This window comes from Corapipo altera, unplaced genomic scaffold (genome assembly GCF_003945725.1).
Source record: "Corapipo altera isolate COAL_440 unplaced genomic scaffold, ASM394572v1 245, whole genome shotgun sequence".
Taxonomy (NCBI): Eukaryota; Metazoa; Chordata; class Aves; order Passeriformes; family Pipridae; genus Corapipo; species Corapipo altera.
Window position 1 is genome coordinate 39267 of NW_020885060.1, and position 21357 is coordinate 60623.

General features: G+C 49.0%; 1 protein-coding gene across 2 annotated transcripts in view; it reads left to right on the forward strand.

The window, feature by feature from the left end:
* The first annotated feature begins 1155 nt into the window (after window positions 1-1155).
* The window catches only part of FBLN2 (fibulin 2), a 111844-nt gene continuing 91642 nt past the window's right edge, over window positions 1156-21357 (forward strand). The window contains exons 1-2 of one of the 2 annotated variants that reach the window (XM_027668966.1): window positions 1156-1178; window positions 1545-1670. The gene's annotated coding sequence lies outside the window, so the exon portion shown is untranslated. Of the gene's footprint in view, window positions 1179-1505; window positions 1671-21357 lie in introns of those variants that run through there. The other variant, XM_027668967.1, reaches the window with a different exon arrangement.

Below are 21357 nucleotides of genomic sequence, written 5' to 3' on the forward strand. Positions count from 1 at the left end.
GGGAAAAATCCTCATTATGTTTTCCAGTTTCTCAGCGACTGGTGCTGTCTTGTCACAGAAGCATCAGTGTTGCAGTTTCAGGGAAGATCAGTTTAATTTATTGCTGACTGAAATAGAGATGGGCCAGAAACAAAACCCTAAAGCACGTTCCTCCCCCTCCTTTCTCTGGGGTGTCACTGGGCTGTTTCTAACATGTTTTTCTTCCCAGACCAGTGGCATTTTAATCTTTCTCTGATCCCTCTGCCCAGAGGGGCTGAGGGGGGGGCCGCTGTGGAACCCCCTGGGACCGGCCCAGCCTCCCCTCACAGAGGGGCCTCTGCAGCCCCCCAGCCTTGCCACAGGCACCCAGTACGAGGAGAAACAAGGAAAAGGGTTCTTTTTGTGTGTGGACACCGTAAGAAGCCAAAGGCACTGCGCTGCTCCAGAGGAATTCCAAACAAGAAAGTGATGGTGGGTGGTGCCCAGAGCTGGAAGGGCCACTGCAGCCCCCGCTCCTCACCCCAGGCAGGGCACACTCCTGTGTTTTCCTTGTGTTAATGGTTCCCTGCTCCCTCTCCTTGGGCCAAAACACCTCTTGGAGGGCACCCTGGGTCCCCCAGGTCTGCCACAGGGAGCCCAGACCCTGCTTGGCTGCACCAAAGGTGCTGGGGGAGAAAGACCCTCCTGCATGAGGAGCCCCCTGAGGGGTCCCCTCTTGCTGGTGGGGCCTTTGGCAGCCACATAGTCACCTCTCCTCCTCCTCAGGTTAAAATCAGAGGAAAAATGAGATCCCCCTTCCTTCTCTGAGGACAGGGTTTGCACAGGGCTCAGGTGTGACTCCAGCATTTTCCCTCACCCCTGTGAGGATGCTGGACTATGCAGAACTATTCCAGAAAAGCCTGGAGGTGCACAGGGGACACAGGGAAGTGGGGTTGTTTTGATGAGCAGCTACCATAGTGCTTTGGTAATCCCAGTGTTCAGATCTCACTTTGAGGACAACCAAAAAACCCACTCCAAACAAACACAGTTTCCTCTGTGACCCTTTCTCTTCCCCACAGAGGCTTCTGGCTCACGCTGGAGACCACTGGGGTGGGACCTGTGGGCATCTGGGATCTGCCCACCACTGCTTGAAAATCTCTTCAGAGCAACCCTTCCCCCGAAAGTGGAACGTGCTGAGGACACAGTCTGGGCTGCTACAGGTCAGACCCTCACTACGGAGGATTTTTTTTTTCCTATTTGTTTATTTTTTCTTTCTGATGGTTACAATACTAATGGGCCGCATTTTTCATTCTCTCTGGCATTGTTAAGGAGAAACAAGGATATAGGGATATCCCTAAACAGTTTACATCTGTGTTCTGAGTTGCAGAGTAAACACCCAGCCAAATTTCAGGGGGGAAACTGGAGACAGCTGTGAAAGGGGCATTGCTTCTGTTTGTTTTATAGGGTCAGTTGTTCCCTTCAGTAGGAATGGGGGAACCACGTCCCAGGCTATCAGGAGTTGACCTTTGAGCACGAGCTAACCAGGGCCACACAATATTCCAGCCTTGTTCCTTTCCTACCAGCAGCATCCATGAATCCAGTGGGGCAGTACGTGCTGTGTGTGGGTGCCTATTGCACAGATCGAGCACTGCAGCTTCCGATACGGTGGGAAAACAGAAAATGAGACATTGCAGTTGTGTTTTCCAGAGCAGGTAACATTAGGACTAATTTTTAACTTTGAACCAAGATGTTTTTGTCTGCACTGGGTATATTTGTGCAGGATGAGGTCTCCAAATAGTCCCTGTGGGGCTCAAGAGCTGGTTTTGCTAAGATCTTGGCTGGCTGTGTGTGTCTGCACTGCCCAACAACAGGGATGGCTGATAACTTTCACATGTTGTTAGAGACCCATCATGGCAGAAGTTGGTGCTAACCAGCTCACATGGCCTTCAGCTTTCCAAGATTTAATCATCAGGTTTCCAGGCTCATTCAAGTTTTTATTAGCTCCACACCTTATGCAATTTGGGAAGCCTCTAATATGAGGCCCTGCTGCTGGCTGGAGGAGAGAGCTGGTCTGCCAGCCCTTGGTGACAGTCACTTGTGTCCCCACAGCAGTCAAAACACAGTTTTACTTGCTGCTTTGGATCATTTGTATTTTACAAGAAGCAAGGAAATCAGCAATGACAACTGCATACTCTACGAGAGTAGGTTAGTTTCTATCCCAATGGGTTTATTTTAACAGAAGACTGGTTTTTTGCTGCAAGCCTGAGGCTGGGGTAGCAGGTGGCATCAAACAGCAGTTTGTATATGGGGTAACTTTGTGACATCTGGGGAAAAGCCATTCAGTGGTTTGTTTGTGCAGTGGGTATTTATTACCAATCCAGGATGTTACTTGAGCTCAGACCCTGTGTTTTTGGCCTCAATGCAAACATTTGTGTTTGAGCCATTCACCAGAGGAGAACAACGATCTGTGATGAGTAATTATAAGGGTTTATGCACTTCTTTGTCAAAGGGGACCTTGCTGTACCTTCCAAACTGCCAGTGACCCACACTCACTGGAAACAGGTCTGTGCCTGTGTGGGCTGAGCTGGAAACCTCTCCTCAGCAATGACAGCCTCTCCTTTGTCTTGTGTGTCACCAGGCTGGGGTTACACCAGGGGTCCCACAGAGATTCAGGTGCTGGTCAGACCAGATCTGTGTGTGAGGACTGAGCAGCACCTGGTACCTGCAGGGGATGAGACAAAGCAACAGCCTCAGTTAGGGAGGGGATGTAAAGGGCTGCTGGGATTTGGGATCCTGCTGGAGAGCACAGAACTGTGGAGCTTAAACAGTGTTTCTCTCTGCATTTGTGAGCACTAGAGATGAGACAGAGCTGGTCTTATGATTTGAGGGGTTTTGAAGGGCTGATGTTTCTGGCAATTTTCTGGTAATTCAGTGAGTGGGCAAAGGCAGTGGGGAACTCCAGACAGCAAAGCAGAAAGTTGGGAAATGGGGCTTCCCATGCAGTGACGTGCAGAAGTAGCAGATGGAAATCATACTTCAGGGATGAAGACACAATCCTCTCCTTTTGGGTTGGGAATGGAGCGTGTTACAGGGATTATGAACTTGCAATTGGAATCTAGATGGGAATATTCAGGCCCAGAGTGACCTTTACAAATCTATTTTGTAAATTTGGAAAGGACAGAAGGGGATGCCACATAGGCTGGTGCACATGAAAAGCACACAGAACTGATGTTGTGGATATGGGAGTGAAACCCAGAGTTGATAACAGCAGAAATAGGAGTGCACAGGGATGTGCCTGCAGGGCTGACAGTGAACACACACAGGCTGTTTTTGGGGGGTTCTGTGGCATGAGCAGTATGTGTGTGGGCACAGATTCTGACTCCAGCAGCAGCAGCTCCCTCTGATGCTATAGGATACTGCAGCAGGAGATGGATATGTGCTCATCTTGAAAACAAATGCAAGAACTATTAATTTTAGCTGGCCATGCAAACGAGCCACAGTGCTGCTCTGAGCAGAAATACTTCCACAGAGGAAAAAGCTCCTGGCAGTAGAAGATGAGCAGGTAAAATTCAGCACTCAGGAGGGTATGTAAGCTAAATATCTAAGTAAACGAATGACAGAAGATACAATTTATTTCACGCAAGAAGCCTGGCAAGTCCTTACTTGCACTGAAAGGCCAATGGTTAAAAAAACCAAAACCACACAAACTTAAGGGAGAGTTTGAAGTTCTCCCTGCCATCCTGCCTGGAGGTGGCTGTGTGACACTGCAGCCTCTCCAGTTCCATTCCTTCTCCATCCCTGCTGGGGTTGCTGCCTTTCCTCCTGCTGGGCAGCTCTCGGGGGCTGCTGCTGCTGTGTTCTCCCTGTGCCCCTGCCCCATGCTCAGATCCCAGCTGGACCTGGAGAAGAAATGGTCCAATGTCACCAAAGAGAGGCCTTTTGCTGCCTTCTCTTTGCTGTCAGTCCCTCTCCTGGTTTTACTGCCTGCCAGTTGCTCAGTGGGTGCCCTGTGGGAGATGCCCTGTGGGAGTTGCTCCTTTGCCCTGAATAGCCCTGTACAGCTCTCAATGTGCCCTGTCAGTAAATCAGATTCCTGCCTTGGGACAATAATTTGTTCCATGCACCAATGGGAACCAGAACTGTAAGAGGACTCCAGGCTTTGCTGTTCTCATGAAGAGCCACTCCAGTTCTCAGTGTAGAGCATTTTTCCACAGAGAATGTAAAGCAGTGGAACAGGCTGCCCAGGGAAGCAGTGGAGTCACCATCCCTGGAAGTGTTTAAAAAACATGTGGATGTGGCACGTGGGGACCTGGCATCACACAGTGTGCTGAGCTGGAAGGGACCCACAAGGATCATCCAGTCCAACCCCTGGCCCTGCACAGGCCCATCCCCAACAGTCACCCCCTGTGCCCCAGAGGATCATCCAAACCCTCCTGGAGCTCTGGCAGCCTTGGGACTGTGCCCACTGCCCTGGGGAGCCTGGTCAGTGCCCAACCAGCCTCTGGGGGAAGAACCTTTTGCTGAGATCCAACCTGAGCCTGCCCTGACACAGCTCCAGCCCTTCCCTGGCTGCTGTCCCTGGTCCCCCCAGAGCAGAGCTCAGTCCCTGCCCCTCCTCTGCCCCTGCCCAGGAAGTTGTAGACTGTATTCTGTGATTTTATGCACAGCCTCACAGGGCATTTTGGCCCTCCTCACAGTCTGCATCTCACTTTCCCCTTGCTTGCTTTCTTCCACCCTGTATCCATCCTGGCTTTTCCACTGGCTGCTCTCCTGCGTTCTACCCACTGCTGCATCCAGCAGGGCCGGGCACAGTGCTGACAGATCTCTGCCCCCACAGAGAACCCTGCTGACAGTAGCAGAGCTGGATCTGGGTGCAAAAACCCACATAAGAGGAGCCCACACAGAAAGAGCCCGTGGGCTCTGGGTCCTGCTTGGCAACCTCAAGTATTTGTGAAGTTCTGCTGAAATGGCATTTTGATACTTTATCCTTTCTAAATGAGGAGCATGTTTCAGACTCAGAGGGGAGCTTCATGGGGTGCAACCTGTTGGCTGTCACTCTTATCTTGGATATTTGTTTTGTTTACAACCTGCATGTAATTTGCTGCAGCAAATCTGAAGTGGATTTTGACAGTCTGCATCAGTCACCTCATCCACCACGGGAAGTGCTGGAGCTTCATCTGTTCTTTGAAAACTTTCAAGGCCAACACTGAACAGTTTCAAAAAAAAAAAAAAAAAAAGAAGAAACTTGTTTCAATTTCATCCTCAACTTTCTCACTCTCAAACTGTTCAGGTACTGTTCAAAGGTACAAAGGATCCTGTGAGAGGAATGGAGATGGCCAGGACGAAATGGGAGATGCCAAGAGGAGTGGCTGGGGAAAAACAACACTCTGCCTGCTCCCTGCACATCTGCATGGATGTCAGATTTGAACCTTTACCTGCTCCCTGCACATCTGCATGGATGTCAGATTTGAACCTTTACCTGCTCCCTGCACACCTGTATAGGTGTCAGATTTGAGCCACTACTGCATATTTGGAAATCAGTCCAAACTCAAGTGCGTCTCACACCCTCAGCTGGGTTTTCTTGGGAGCTTTACATGTGATAAAAGTGAACAACAGGCACCAAGCCCTGCCAGAGGGAGGGTTGTACCTGTTTCTATGGCTGTGGGGTAGAGGGAGAGCTTTCCTTGGCAGAGGGTCTGTCCCTCCATCCTGTGCCACCTGAAAGCTCCTCACTGAGGTGACACCTGCTGGCACCAGAGTGCTGAACTCCCACAGCTGTGCTTTCCAGTGTGTGCTCACTGAGGGTGAAAAACCTCGAGAACAAGGGAGAGTTTCAAGTCAGGTTCCAAGATAAAGATAATTTTCCTGCTATTTCTCCTGAATAGCTGTTTGATCTTAGATTTGGATACATTTCTCAGCCGCTTGCAGTAAAATGTCAGAATCTGAAAGAATACTTTATCAAATGCTGCTTCTAAGTGCTCTTGGCTTGCCAGGACATTAAATTAATGAGAAGTCACTGTCAGGCACACTCTCTCCTTGCTTGAAGAATTATGCTTTACTCTGTTTCACATGTACAGCCATATTTCCTTCCAGGGCACAGAGTGTGAATGTGACCAAACACCTGCAGAAAAACTGGCTTCTGATAAAGAAAGGGAGATGCTGTTTTCCTCCTAAACTGTCTGAGTAAGTAATTCTCACACTGCATTCATCCAGCACCGCAGGAATCTTCTCCTGTGAGCTGGTTCTTTAACTTTTCCCTGTTAAGAGTTCAACCGTGCAGGTCATGGCAAATCTTTGAGTCCTGGTGATCAGAAAGCTCCAGAACAGTAAGAGCTGGAGTGGGCTCAGAGCAGACGTACATTGTGATTGATTTGTTTGGATTGGGACGGTCTATACATTGTGCCACTTTTCTCTCCTCTGAAATGTGTCCTATTATTGACTCCCTGGTATTTCAGAGCAGCAGCATCTGCTAAAAGCTTTTCCTATGTAAGCTGTGCATTTCTTATGTTTCCCAGCCATACACTGCAATGAAAGGCATGCTGGGGAGTGGCCTGACTTTGGCCAAGAAGGCTTTGTTTGCTGCTGCTTTGTGACATCTTCCTGAATTCTGAAAAACTGTGGTTGGATGAGGACACGCGAGCAAATATTTCAGTCTGAGTCTGCCTGCACTTGACAATTGTTCTGCTCTGCTCTGCTCTGTGGTGGTTCAGCCAGAGTAGCACCACTTTAAAGTGGGAATGCCAGAGCCATGTGGAAAGGACAGTCACAGAAGGGATGTGGCAAAAGAGTTCCTACAATTTACAGGGGCAGAAGAAGGGGGTAGAGGACACTGGTGGTGTGGTTCCCACTGGCCTGCAATTAGGAAATTGTTGCTTAGAAAACACCAAAGACCTTTTTTTGTGTCTTAGCTCTGGAATTCTGCAATGTCACATCTTCTCACCCCTGGTTTGGGTCATCTTCTTTTTTGGGGCTTTTATTTGGAAAATAAGTTGCTTCGAAGTGGGTCAAGGATTAACCACACCCGAGGCTTCTCTGTGTCCTGGTTCCCTGGCTGTCTCTTGGAAGGAGGCAGTGCTACCCCTCTCCCCTTTGGTCCCATTGCAGACCTCAGAGCTTCAGGAGTGTTGGAGATGCAAAAACTGGCAGAATCACACAAACATTTTCCCTCCTGAAGTCAGACTTCCAAAGAGTTAGTTTTGCTTTCCAAAGCTAGTCCCTGAGTGGGTATGTGCTCATCCCACCCATGAGGGAGGCTGCTCTGGATCTTTGTGTGGATTCACACGACCTCCTTTCACCCCCCAGACAATGCTGTCAGTTTTATTTCACTGGGAAATGATGGATATTTCCTTTAGCCTCACTTCATTAAATCCTGGATGTATTAGTTTTTCAGTGTCACTTGAAGTCAAAGCAAAACATTTTAGGCAATCTTATGATGTTAAAAATATTACTCTGTTTCTGAGCCATATTTTTACTTGGCTAAATTGAGTGAAAGCACTGCCTGAAGACAGGCCACCAGTGTAGGAGTTCAACTTTTGGGTTCAGTTAGGACTTGCTGGGTTCACTCCTGGGTGCTGTGCTGAGGTGCAGCAGAGCAGAGCTGGCAGGTTACTTAAACATAGTTTTGCTCTGCTGAGGAGTTTCTGTTTTCTCCAGTAAGGCCCTCTGGGGCTATGTTGCATGTGTTACTGCTGTTTTACTCTGATATGAAAAGGGATGCATTGGTTTCTCCTGTGGTATGTCAGAGCAGGGCAGAATCTGCTCCCCATGTCACAGTCACCCACCATGGCAGTGCCACTGCTCTCCTCTAGCTGCTCAATGCTCAGCTGCTGGACACCAGACTGAGACCCTGTGGCTTCCCCACATCTCTCCACTACTAAAGGTGCTCCAACAAACCCCAAGTTTGTGGCTGTGTCTCCTTCTGAAGTCTCCCCATTCCTGTACACTCAGCTCTGGGCGTTGCAAATGTGGTTGTGCAAGTGGCAAGAAGGATTTTTAACTCCTGTCTTTAACAGGTCTCATTGTCAGAATCTCTTGTCTGTGTGGACTGTGTTGGTAGTAACAGTTAAAGGGTGGTTTGGGGAGAGGAAACTTCATGCTGAAGATCTGACAGAGCCAGGGGTGCAACTTGCACCTCCTCCCGGATCTGAGGAAGGATTTGTGTGCCTGGAAGCTGCTGAAGTATCTCCCACGTGCATCAGTTGGTCTTGGGAGAGATTTTAGTCCTACCTACAAACTTTGCCTTGCTAAGCCCATCATGGCTTTAACAGCAAAAGCTGCTGGAGTGATTTTAGGAGACTTCTGTAATTCCTGTTGTAGTTTTATCACAGTCCGGACTCCATTGGTCTCTCCTGATCTTCCTCAAACATGTGTGACTCAGTCAGGGTGTGGAACTGGTAGACGTGGGCTCGCTCCCAGCTCAGCCACAAACCCAGTGCAAAGCCCAGATGAAGTGTTACCACTGGCTCTGCTGCTCCCCATCTGCCCCTGCCACAGTGGGGAACAGCAAGAGGCACTCACGGGCTCTCACCAGACTATTTAAGGGGAGTATAACACTGCCTTCAGAGCAGCAGTGCTCACACTGCATCTCTGCAGAGGAAGAAGAAATCAGAGTCCTCAGGTCTTTCTATGTCTTCATTTTTCCTCCTGATTAAATTCAAGACTGTGCAGGATCATTTTTAAAGGGCTGATTGTTTGCTCACAAAGTAAATAGCATTTTTCTCTCTGATACAATGATTTTGTATGGTTGGTCCATCCCTGAGGGTGTCCAGCAGCAAATCCCCTCCCCATACACACTGCAGCATCACACAATAAGACATTCCCACTTTCCCAGGCTTTGGCTGTGTTGGAGACAGGATACCACAGCACTCAGAGATGGAAATTCTTACCCTGCCACTTTTCCCTAATTGTGCACACATTTTGTCTGTGTAGGCTTCAGCCTTGCCTGTGAATGGGAGCAGCTGAGAGCCAGAGCCAGCCCAAAAGTTTCTTCAACATGTTGCATTTTTACTGTCAGACGGGCTGGGCTGTGTTTGCCACAAGGAAGAGAGAAGAGTAGAGGAGGAGGGCATGATGAGGAACCTCTCCCCCAGGGTGGCAGTGACAGAAGGTGACCAAGCACTGCACAGAGCCACCACCTCTGACTGCAGCAGTCGATTCTGCTCCATCTCTTGGTTGCCTGGAAGGGCAAAGCTGGCAGCCATGCTGTGGATGCTCTGCTGCCTCCCTCAGCTGTTTGAAGCTGTCTGCTTGGCCTGGGCCAGGGGCAGGCTGGTGCTGCAGAGCTGGCTGGCTGTGGGCTGGACAGTGGCCTTGGTGGGACAGTGAGTACCCTGCTCCTGCTGCCCTTCCCTGCAGGCTTGGGCAGAGCTGTCCTGCCAACAGCTCTGGTGGACACCAGAGAGACTGAGCAGTGCGGCCTGGGCATGCAGTGGGGGTTGGTTGGTCCCTTCCTCCCATAACCAGTGCCCGAGAAGATGAAGGAGCTCTGCAGAGTGAAAACGTTCTGGCTGTTTGTCCCGGTGCTGCCCCAGGGGCTTGGGACAGAGCTCCAGGGCCGGCCCTAAGCCAGGCTGAGGGCTGGAAACAGCTTGTACTGAAGGGACAGAAATGCAGCCCAAAGGGAGGTCCTGGAGCTCCCATCCAGGGCGAGAGGCTCCCTGTGACAGCCCCCCGAGCCCACGGGCAGGTCCCGCTGCCTGGGGGGAGCAGCACCCGGGGTTCTCTGAGGACCCTCTGGGAAAGGATGTTTTCCCGATGACATAGTGCTGCAGGGACGTTTTTCTTCTCAGGGACTTGTCTGTAATTTATCCCAGGATGGGTTTCTATAAACAGTCTCTATTGTCATATAAATATGGCAGCGGGACCCTCTCGGTGAACACTGGGGTCCAACCATCCGATGTCTCCCTGACGGCTCTCAGCAAGGTAAGCTTGGGGCCACCGGGATCTCCGTAAGCAGCCGTGGGACTAAAAGAACAGGAGAAGCTCCTCTCGGCGCAGTTTCAAGGCCACCTTTGACCGGCAGAGGGGGGTTAACCCGGGCAGAGCGGGGCTCGCCTCTCACCCCCGGCTGCTCCCGGTGTGCCCGCGGGCCGGGGGACCGCTGAACACATCGCCTGGCTGAACACACCCCCGAGCTCCCGAACACATCCCTGAGCTCCCGAACACACCCCCGAGCTCCCGAACACATCCCCGAGCTCCGCCGTGTCCGCCGAGCTCCGCGGGCTCCCCGGGGCCGGGGCGCTCCCGTCCCTCCTCCTCCCGCCCGGCCGCGGCCGCGGCCCCGCTGTCAGCTTGGACAAACCCCCCAAAGCCGCAGCTTTCCGGCCCCTCCTCCGTCTCCCGGGGTCCGCGGCCCCTTCCCCGCGGACGGAGCGGACGGAGCGGCGGCGCGGGCGGTAAGTGCGGGGGGCAGGAGCGGAGCCCCGAGCCCCGCCGGGGGTCCCGGAGCGGCCCCGCTCAGCCCCTCGGGGCAGAGGACACGACCCAAAGCCCTCTCTCCCGGCTCCAATCCGCGGGTATTTCCTTACGCTGTTCCTCTGCTTTCTTTCTCCTTTTTAATCTTAATTTTTTTTTTTTTTTGGACCCCCGTTGCTCTGAAAGTGGCGAATTGTCAAAAAGTAAAAAAAAAAAAAAGAAAAAAGAAAAAAGTTGTTGTAGATGTTTCGGAGCTGTTGCTTTATTGAAAACAACTCCCTGGGTGGAGGAGGCGAGAGCAGCCCGCGGGGCGGTGGGAGTGTTTGCAAAGCAAAATGTCATTCGGAGGTGGGGGGAAAGCTGGAGAAATTGTTTCCATGAACGTGTTCTCCGAGTTGTGCGGGGTTGCCCGACTCCCGTGAGCCGAAAGAAAACCAGCAGGAAGTTTGAAAGGCAGAGGAGAAAGTGTACGGGATAACTAAGAAAGGTGCTCTGTGCCTGCTGTTGCGGCTGGGCTTGGGTTTCTGGAGCTGCTAAATGGACCAGGGGGCTGTGCCGGGGAGATTTGGGGGACCAGGGGATCAGGGGCTGTGCTCGGGAGGTTTGGGGGACCGGGGGGCTGTGTCAGAGAGGTTCGGGGACCAGTGGAGCAGTGGGCTCTGCTGGGGAGTTTGGGGACCAGGCTTGTAGAGTCAGTGGAGGAGTTCGTCCCCCAGTAGCAGAATCGCTGCCGGTGTGTTCAGGGCTGAGCAGGACCCGGCCGGTTCTCTGCCCCCACGCCTCCCCCTCACCTTATCTCTTCCTCTTGTCACTCAAAGGCTTGTGCAGGAGCCTGCTGGTCGCCCTGAGCTGAGCTGCCCTCGGGGAGCGAGGCCAGCGGAGGTGGGTTTGGCTGCATGGTCTGTCCCACCTCGCAGAAAGGGCCTTTGATCTCATGTGTGCCACACTGGCATTGAATTTTCTCTCTTTCTCATCTAAAATTGCTCCTCTAAACCTTTGGTAGTGAAAGAGAAGGTGTTATTGCCAAGTTCTGTTAGCACAAGGTTTTGTTTCGTTTCACTCATAGGTGATGAGTCCAGGGGTGGTGTTTGGGACTGGATCTGTTCCTGTGCTTTTCTAACACACCAGCAGCACCTGATCTCCTTTCCTGCTCCTCCTCAGGACATGTCATTGCTTTAGGCATCCTTGGCCTTTTGGTTGCAGAAGGAGGCTCTGGCCACATCTCATAACGTGGCTTTACTTATAACTTGGTTAGAAGTCATTTAACAACAAAAACTACAGCTCATGGTATGTGGTTAATGGGTGTGAAATTATCTGAGAGACACAAATCACCCTTATTAGCGGAATAGATGAAACTAGTTTTATTATGAAAGGTTTTCCCTGAATGGCAGAATGGAGTCTATAGAGAATAAAAAAAGGTCTTTTAGCTGGTTCTTTTCCCAAGTGGAGTCAGCTGGACCTTCAAAATCACTTTGAAGACAGTTACACCAGCATTAATAGGGCTAATGTTGGCCTAAAAATATCATCCAAAAATCACACCCTTAATTAGCATTACTTTGTTGGCAAACCTTTCCCAGTGCTGCCTTATTCCTCAACAGCCATGTTATTTTAATTGCATCCATGTATTCTGTCTCAAAGGCAAGGCTCTGAGCAGGATTTATTGAGCTTAGTGTGGTGACTGGAGCTTTACCTTCTCCACTAAAGACAAGAAACTGATGGGATCTGCTCCAGTACTGTCTCTGGCTGGGATTGAGCCCTGGCATTACACATTTTGGAAAGATTTTATTTTGCTGGACAGTTCCTCAACAACAGGAAGGACAGTGCTGGGGCATTTCCACACTGCCAGAACCCCTCCAGCCCTGTGGATGTCCCTTTGCAGCAGCAGAGTAGTTACAGTCCATCTCCAGGCTGTGTTTGAACACTTCATGTTAAAAATTATGCTTTTTGTGCCACTTTATCGTGTGTGTTGGAAGCTCTAAGGGCTGCTGTTGCTCTCGTTGCTGCAGTGCCAGATATCTGCTCTCAGCTCTCGAAGCCTGCATGGAGACTCTTGATATGGAAAGGACCTTGGCTGTCCTTCCCCTTCATCCCTCTGCCCTTAGATTTTGCATCTCATGCAATCCAAGCCAAGCCTGCCAACCATGCCTTTCACAGCTGCCTGAATTCCGGGAGATGACAAATGTTTACAGTGTTGGTCCTCTCTTTCAGACTGTTCTTTGGAAATGTTTCCATGCCTGAGAGTTTCTTCCCATAGTTTGTGGGTACGAGGTTTGATTGAACTGCTTCTGGCAAAACCAGAAGTGTCCCTTAAATTCTCCAGAGATTTTTGTGGTTGCTGGAAGACTTGCAGTGGGCACATGCTTTCCCACAGCTGCCTTCTGGCTGCTGAGCAGAAGAAACCAGAGAGCTGCTGGCTGGGGGCTGCTTGTCTCTTCCATGAGCCTTTGACCTTGGGGCCACCGTCATCTCAGGTGGCCTCAGGCTGCCCTGGGAGCTCCCCTTCCTCCTCCATCCCAGGGCCGGGGTGTTTCTTTTGTAAGTTCTATGCGATCCCTGGTGGTAGGAAGAACCTTGACGCCTAATTATTGTGCCTCTTATCTCGCCTCCGATGTGCCACCAGCCCATGTGTTTAGAATAAGGCTCTGATCTCGTGATATGGTCTCACACATTCGCTTTTGTTTAGCTTTTCCCCCCATTCTCTTGCATGAGAAATTTGGGTTTCCTTCCAGCTCGTTGGCATAACATTGACCTTTCTTTCTGCTGGAAGTGACATGTTGCCTTTAAAAACAGTGGCCTGGATTTAATATCCCAAGGAGTCCTTTTCCAATTCCATGTTCATATAGATCAGGAATTAAACAAAAGAAACTTGGAACGGGGCTTTCCAACAAGTGGTTTGTTTTCTCCTGCTTACGTTATCGTGGCCTTTTTGTAAGAAATCAAACTGTTGAAACAAACATATATCTCACTTAGATATGAAGAAATGCAGCTCACTTGTGGCCTGGATCCACTCCTGCTCCTGCTGAACGTGATTAGAGCAAGACCAGACCCTTTGAGTTACCGTTTCATCCGCATGTGTTACAAACCTAAGATGTTATTCAGGAAAATTAAGCTGTGTTAATTACATCTCTTGGTCTGCTTTAAGACAGCCATACATTCCTGTCTGTCTTGTTTGCTAATGAGCTCTGTGGATTGGATCCAGAATCGAGGGGAAGGTTAAGCACTGTCACAGATGCACCAACTTCCCGGAGCAGATGTGACCTCCCTGCGGGAGGGGAAGCCGCTGTTTGACCGGGAGATGTCCCTGACGTTTATGGCTGGGTGCATTGGAGCCCGTGGCTCTCAGCAGTGTGGGCTCCTTTTTATGAATGAAGGCAGGCGTGGCTGCCGAGCCTGCAAAGCGGTGCCAGGAATCCGGGATTGCGGAGCCGGGTGGAAGCGGGAGCGTGAGAAGCCCTTGGGCAGCGGCGGCTCCACCGCGGCACGGCTGGGCTGGGCTGAGGGGACCCCGGGGAGGAAAAGCCATCAAGAAGGACGTCCCAACAGTCCCACCATCACACACTCCTTGTTCTTTTTTTCCCTTTTTCCTTTTTTTTTTTTTTTTTTTAATCCTTCTGTTAGCTCAGTTCTGGATTCTGCTCCTGACTCTCTTCAGTGAGCACACCTTGGAGAGACAAGGAGCTCATTTTTTCCTGTATCCACAGAGGTTTTTAGTAACTGCTAACCCCTTACACCTGTACATGGAAGTCAGAAAAAGGATCTTAATGCAGTTTTGTCTAGACTGGTGATGGAGGGAGAGAGAGGAAGCAATTCCTGGGGCAGGCATACATGACTTTTTGGAAACAGAAAATACAACCAGCAAAGATTATATCCCCACCAGCGCTGGCAGGAGGGGTCTTATGGGTGTTCTTAATCCACCTCACTGCAAATTCAGCCAGGTTAGCTCAAACCACCTTTGTTTTTGACTTAAGTGAGCTGAGTCTGCACTAGTGCAGTGAATGTTCCCTCTGTCCCTCCTGCCAGACACGCGGTGGGGACAACCAGCCAGCTGCTGGTGCTCAGCCAGCTCCTGCTCAGCCAGGCCAGGAGACACTGCCTGGGTGTCCCCCAGGCTTTGCTTAAGTGAGAGCTGAGCCATTTGTCCAGTATCAACTTTACCAGGCTGGATCAGCTTAAGATGTGCCCCTCAGTTCGTGCTGTCCTAAATCATGTCAGGGTGGTACCTGTCCCCCAGCTCTTCGCTGTTCCTGCTGGGAAATCTCACAGGTCCCTGGTGCTCCTGGGTGGGACCAGCTGGAATCCTGCAGGGCATCTCTCTGGTTCCCACTGAACCCACGGAAGGACAGACCTGTTCTTTTACCTGAGGATTTGTGAACCTCTTAGGATGATACTGGATATGCACATACAGAGGTTTAGAGGATGCCTGTGAGATATAAATTTCCATTTAAATTAAAAGGCAGTTTGTTGTCTGAGTTTCTGTGCAATCCCATTTGAAGTGTTTTATAGAAACAATTTATAGGACTGTTGCTTTTTTGTGCTGTGCACTGGGCTTTGGAGGGCAGGTTACTTATAAAAAAATGAAGGTGAAAGCTGGAAAAACTTTTGCTGGTGTCATGAATCTTTAGATCGTAACAGGAGCATACATTTAAAACTCCGAAGTGAAACCTTTTCACAGGAGAATGCTACTCTAAATATATGCCTGTAATGGGGGAAAAATCCCCCCCACTTCTGCAAATGATTTTTTTTTTCAAGAATTAAACCAACTGTTTAGAAATGATTAATTACTGTAACATGTGAGCGCTGTAAAGTGTCATCTATTCACAGTAGTATTTCAAATGATTTAAAGTTGTTTGCTCAAGGTTTGCTTTTAGCATGTCATTAAATGTCATGGATTTATTCCAGCTGTCCTCCACAAATGTATCACTTGTGAGGGATTTTGCATGGGAACAGGCTGCCAGATTTTAGTTTTGATAGCAAAGCCCAAATTTATTTTATTTTTAATCTAGTTTTGCTTTGCTAAGTGTATGAATGGCTTTCAGTGGAGTTGGCACAGAAGATGGTAAGAGCTCTCCTGGGCAGAGTTATTGGACCTGGTTTGCACCTTCTGAACCCCCTTGAGAAGGGTGGGCAGCTTGTGCAGATACCTGAGCTCTCTGACCCCTGCCAGCCCCTCTGCCCCGTTGGGGGCTGTGACTGGTCACTGCCTCCCATCCCCGGCACTGCAGAGTTCCCACGAGCACTTCCTAATTCGCTTTAGGCAAAACCAAGTGGATTATCTCAAGCCACTAATTAGACTGTTGAAGATAATCCTGCTGGCTTTTGGGTTTGCCTCTCCTTGCTGAAGGGCATGACGGAGGCTGAGGGAGGCTGCGGGACCAGCCACCCCCACAGGGAGCTGGGCTGTTGTGGGGTGAGGGCAGAGCTGGAGGTGCCTCCCCAGCACACGGGAGGGGACTGGCACCAGGGACTGGCACCAGGGAATCACCAACAGCCAGCAGTGAAGAGAACTTCTTTGACTGAGCTGCTGAGGCTTTGCCCACTGCCTCTACCAGGTCTGTTGAGGCTTATTTTTTATTTATTTATTTTTAATTTATTCGGTTTTCATAACCAGAACACTTAGAATTGATATCACGGCACATTTTCCTGTTCTAATCGGATCCGCCTCATGACTGGAGCTCTGTCATACAGTGTCACACACAGTCTGATGGGCTTGAAAGGCTGGGTATGATCCATCTGTAAAACTTTGGAAAGGGTGTCATCTGAGACTTCCAGAGCAGCTTGGTTTGGGGGATTACCCCTCAGTTCTGAACTGGGAAGTGGTGGAAGTGGCTCTGCTCAGTGAGAGCAGCTGAGAATGCTCTGAAACATTTTGCCTTTAGAGCAAAACCAAAAATGCAGTTGCTTTCTGACTTGCTGGTTGGTTCCTGCCATGGCTGCTTGCTTATCCAGGAGGATGTGTCCTGTGGAAAGGGTTTGGAAAAATTCATGGGCTTTTGTAAAATGCAGATGTTAACAGCAAGAGTGCCTGATAAGCAATCTCTCTTTGCTTTTATTAAGATGTTTGCATTCTTCTCAAGGTGTTGACATAGCACACTATACCCTGGGGTGCTGCAAGTGTCTGAATATTTAGGATGTGTAAAAGAGCAAGAACATTTAATAATGTCTCTCCAGTCTGGGCAAACAGGTTGACTTGACTGCACCACTTTTATTCCTCTATTTAAACAGACTGAACTAAGGAGCCAGTAATCAAAAAGGAAATTCACTGGGGTGTACTTAAATTTACTAAAATCTCTCCTCCTGTAACGAGGGAAAAAAATAAATCAGCACTTTATGATGTTTGCTGTGAAGATGAAGCATCTCTCTAGACTAGACAGCTCATGCATTTAATTCTTGGTTACACTGCTGCAGTTTGGGGCTGCTGTCTCTGAGGCTGTAAATAGCATTTTGTTGTGTGTTTGTGCAGTGCTGGGCACATGCAGCTGAGGTCCCATGTGCTGCCACAGCTGTGGGATGTCTTTGCACTGGGAAAAATTCCACTAACTGGGAATTGGAACTAGATGATCTGGAGTTGGATCTAGATGATCTTTAAGGTCCCTTCCAACCCAAATCATTCTGTGACCATTCTATGAAAACAGGCAGTGAAATGTCTGTGTTTCAAATAATCTCCACCGCGTGTGTTTGAAAGGAAGTGTTTCCATTTGGTTTTAAATGGACATTTGAGTTCCCTTTCCTAAAACTCACTTAAAGAGCCTAAATAACATCTGCCATCAGTAATATCCCTGTGTTTGGCTCTTTGCAGAGGACACAACACCCATTTGGTGACTGGGCTGGGTGCAGAGCTGGGTGTTCACAGGAGCAGAGCCCAGGATTTGTGTAATAACACTGGTAACAACTTCTGCTTGTTTCTCAATGGCATTTTTTCCTGATGGGTAAATTAAGTATGTCTTGTTTCCTGATTATAAAGAAAAGCTAAGTTAAAGAAGAAAAATGCTTTCTGCAAAGCTCCTGTTTTCATCTTCATTTCATTAACGGGATTTGTCATCCATCTGACCTGCCTCCCCTCCCCTCCTTATTGACACTGATATTAGAAGTATGGGAAAACTTAGACTGTTGGCAGAATGGGTGGAAAATCAAATGTTTAATGTTTTGCTTGAACATTTTGTGGTTTCTCCTGAAATTCTTTGTCTGAAACAAAGGATGTTCTTTGTTCTTTATTGGGAGGTTTGCTTTTTTACTTGAAAAAAATATGCAATGTCATTGTGGATTGCAGAATTTTCTACAGAAATGACATAAGTCTCTACAAAAACACTTTTTTTTAAAGACCTGGAAAAAGGGAAGACAGTTACAAACTGCAAAAACTTCTCTGTTTTGATGGTTTGTTGGCAGGTTCTTACAAATACATTCAGAATCAAAATATTAGTGATCTGGAAAAATCTCGAAATAGAGTAATTTCACATGACCCCCTCTTGGAAGCTTCTAAGTTTTGCATTCTTTGGTCCAACACAATTCCCACTGAAGAAATACTTCAAAAAACAAGATTATGGATCCTTTTAACAATGTCACTCCTTGCTTTTTGGGTACTGTGCTAAGTTGTGTTTATATCTCTTAATCTCACCCTGATTCATGTGATCAAAATGAAGGATTCACGGATTTGTTTGGAGTCTGGAAAAGACATGCACTGAACCACAAGGCAGACAGTCACTGCCCTGCTGAACTCGCAGGCTGTGGGGGTGTCCCCTCCCCACAGTCCCTGTGCCCTGGCTGTGTGGCACCTCGGGTGTCCCCTGGGCCTCCTCCAGGCCTGAGGAGCAGCCTGGGAGCAGCACCGAGGGAGGGGGAGGTGGTGCTGGTCTGAAGCAGAAAGAGAAGGTGACTGGGATGATCAGGGTGAAAGGACCTTGCCCTCACACACCTCCTGCCTTTCCAACCAGGCTGGATTAGCTCAGCTGGGCAGAGCCTGGTGCCAATAATGCCAAAGGTGTGGGTTCGGTCCCTGGAGGGGCCACTCACTGAAGAGTTGGACTTGAAGATCCTTGTGGGTCCTTTCCAACTCAGAATATTCTGTGATTTTACTGGCATGCTTATGCTGTTGAGTAGCTGCTGGTTGTCACTCCAAGAGTATTCCTTTATTATTTCAGAATTACTGAGACACTTAATTGGCTGTTCATTAGCTGCCTTAGAGAAAAATAAATTTGATTAATCATCATTTCAGCAAATTATAGCATGTTCTACAGGCTAATGAAACTAAAGAGCGAAGATCTGGCTTCCTGCAGAGAGCTGTGCCCTGCAGCCCCCCCCCCAGCCTGGCATCACCTGGAGGGCTTGGGGGGCACAGAAATAATGGGGACACCCACATAAATCAGGATGAGGCACCTGGTGGGGGGGTGAGGACCACAGAGCACTGCTGGAGCACAGTGGAGATGGTGCCTGTGCCTGGCAGAGGGGCAGGCTGTGGATTCCTTATGGTGATGCCCTGGCACAGGTTGCCCATCCTGGAGCTGTGGCTGCCCCAGCCTTTGAAGTATCCAAGGCCAGGTTGGACGGGGCTTGGAGCAACCTGGGCTAGTGGAAGGTGTCCCTGCCCATGGCAGAGGTGGGACTGGATGGGCTTTAAGGTCACTTCCCACCCAAACCATTCCATAATTCCATGATATAAACACAACCAGCAAGAGAGACGGCTGCTGGCCTCAATTCTTAACCTCTGAGGTCACTTCACTTCCTTTTTGTTACTATTTTTTTAAGCAATTGTCATTATAACTGGTCAAGATCAAATTTCTGAGCTAAGATGTTGAATTCAGGCTTGAAGAATATACATTTTTCTCTGAAATAGTCCAATATATTGCATTACTTCAAGGTTTACCTTACCCACATGCTAATTTCAGGCAAACTGGGTTTAGTAAATTACGCAGCAGGGAAGATACAACTCTCACCTTTGCTTTAGAATAGAAGTCTAGAGTTTGAAGACAGGAAAACTTGGCAGATGCAGAATGTAATCGTTAGAAATCCTACACAAGGGATTTATAGGTGTTACACACAAGGCCAAGAATTTAAAAAGCAGGTTCCTTACATGAAATTGCTTTGCCGCCTTCTGGCCAAGACTTAAAGTTCCCCCAAAGCTTTCCTATTTTCTGCCGTCTTTGTGTCTTACATCCTTCCTTTTCCAAGATCCCTGACTGTTTCTTCCCTTTAATCTCTTTTAGGGGCCCTTTCTTGGCTGTTCAAAAGCAACTATAGCTGCTCCCCCCATCTGCCTGGGGCTGGTGGAGGGAGTAACAGAAACCTCCCCTCTGCCTGCCAGGAGGGGCTCCCTCAGCCTCCCTGACTCGATTTAGCAGTGCTTGGGTCATTGACATTGTTGACATTGGGATTACTTGGAATTTGCTTTCAAGAACGTTGGGAATAGCCCAACCAAGATCAGTTTGCACTTCACCCTTGTCGCTCAGGAAACACCTACACCCGGCTGGTGCTGGTTGGGATCCCCCGGGGTTTGGTGCACACTGTTTAGGAACTCATGGTGGGGCTGGGTGAGCAGGAGTGACAGGATTTGAGCACTACTGTCCTTCTCTGCAGCTTCTCTGGTGTGTGTGTGTGTGTGTGCTTGACAGCTTCACAACTGGTTTAACTCTTCGCTGTGCAGAATTTGGGAGCAAGAGGCATTTCCTTCTCTGAAGTTTAGTGTTGTCATTGTTAAGCACGATGGTGATTGCAAATTCAAACAGAAGGAGATCAATAATTGTAGAAGGATATTAAAAGAAGAATGAATTGACCAAGTTCAGAAGCTTGTTTTCTGTTGGTTTTTTGTTTGTTTGTTTTGGTAGTAGAAAGGTGTCTTCTGTTAGCAGAAGAAATGGAGAGTGTTTCTCACTTAAGTGGTGGCAACACTGGAGAGGAACGGATGGGACTCTTGCAGCCCAACCTGTGTAATGTCTGCGTTGCCAAAGATCCCAGAACAGATGCCCAGGGCTTTGCTGGGTCTCAAGGGGCTTCACCAGAGCTCCCTCAGTGGAATCCTTGGCATTGGCCATGGGGATGGTGGTGCCCTCAGCAGGGAGGGCTGGCCCCTTCTGTGCTGGGCTCTGCTCCCCTCCGTGCTGGGCACCCGAGGAAGGGACACAAGGGCCTCAGCAGCCCCCTGAATCCCCCAGCCCAGGGCCTGGGAGGTGGGAAGGAGCCGTTTTGGGGGGCCCCTGGAGTGGAAGAGGCAGCCCCAGCACTGCCCAGGCTGTACCTGGGTCAGGCAGCCCTAGGCTGGGCTTTGAAATGTGAAGCAGCTTCCTTAGGCATTGCGGGGGGTAAAAAGTGAATTAACCATATCATAGGCACATGGTACTTCCCTGCTCAGATTACACTACAAAATCTGGGCAGTTCCTAAGATAGAGCTGGAAAAGGGGATTTGGGAGTGTGAGCAGCACTTGGAGCAGAGCACAGCTGACATGGCTGGGAACAAAAGGTGACAGCAGAACTCACCACATCTGCATTGCTGCTCATCCACAGGTCAGCAGAAATCCTTCCTCACTGGACATTTGTTGCAGATTTACTGGGAGAAGTGTAAAATAACTTTGTTTGAGTGCTGGCTTTGCTTTGTGCCTTGTATTCTGCTAGTTGCAAAGACTGTATCTGGCTGAGTTTCGCTTTGAGTTTTAAACTTCTTTTTCCAGCTTTACTTTCTAACTGTTCGTCGGGCTCTAAAGCTCTTGTTAAATATCTTTGGTTTGATACCGTTTAAAGACTTAAGTAGAGAGGGGCGGGTTTGCTTTGTTAGTTAAGGCTGCTAAAGCTGGGTCTACTCCGCTCGTGGACAAAGCTTTTTGCTTTTTTGCAAAATACTCCATAAGCAACACATGTTTGTGCTATTAGTCAGATCTTCACTGGCTTTTTTATTTTTTTTATTTTTTTTTGCCTTCTCCTCAAAGTGAGCTTCTTACAAAACCAATTATTTTTAATGCTGCTTCTGGCCTTTTGACTGGGAATTCGGAGAGGTTTTACCTC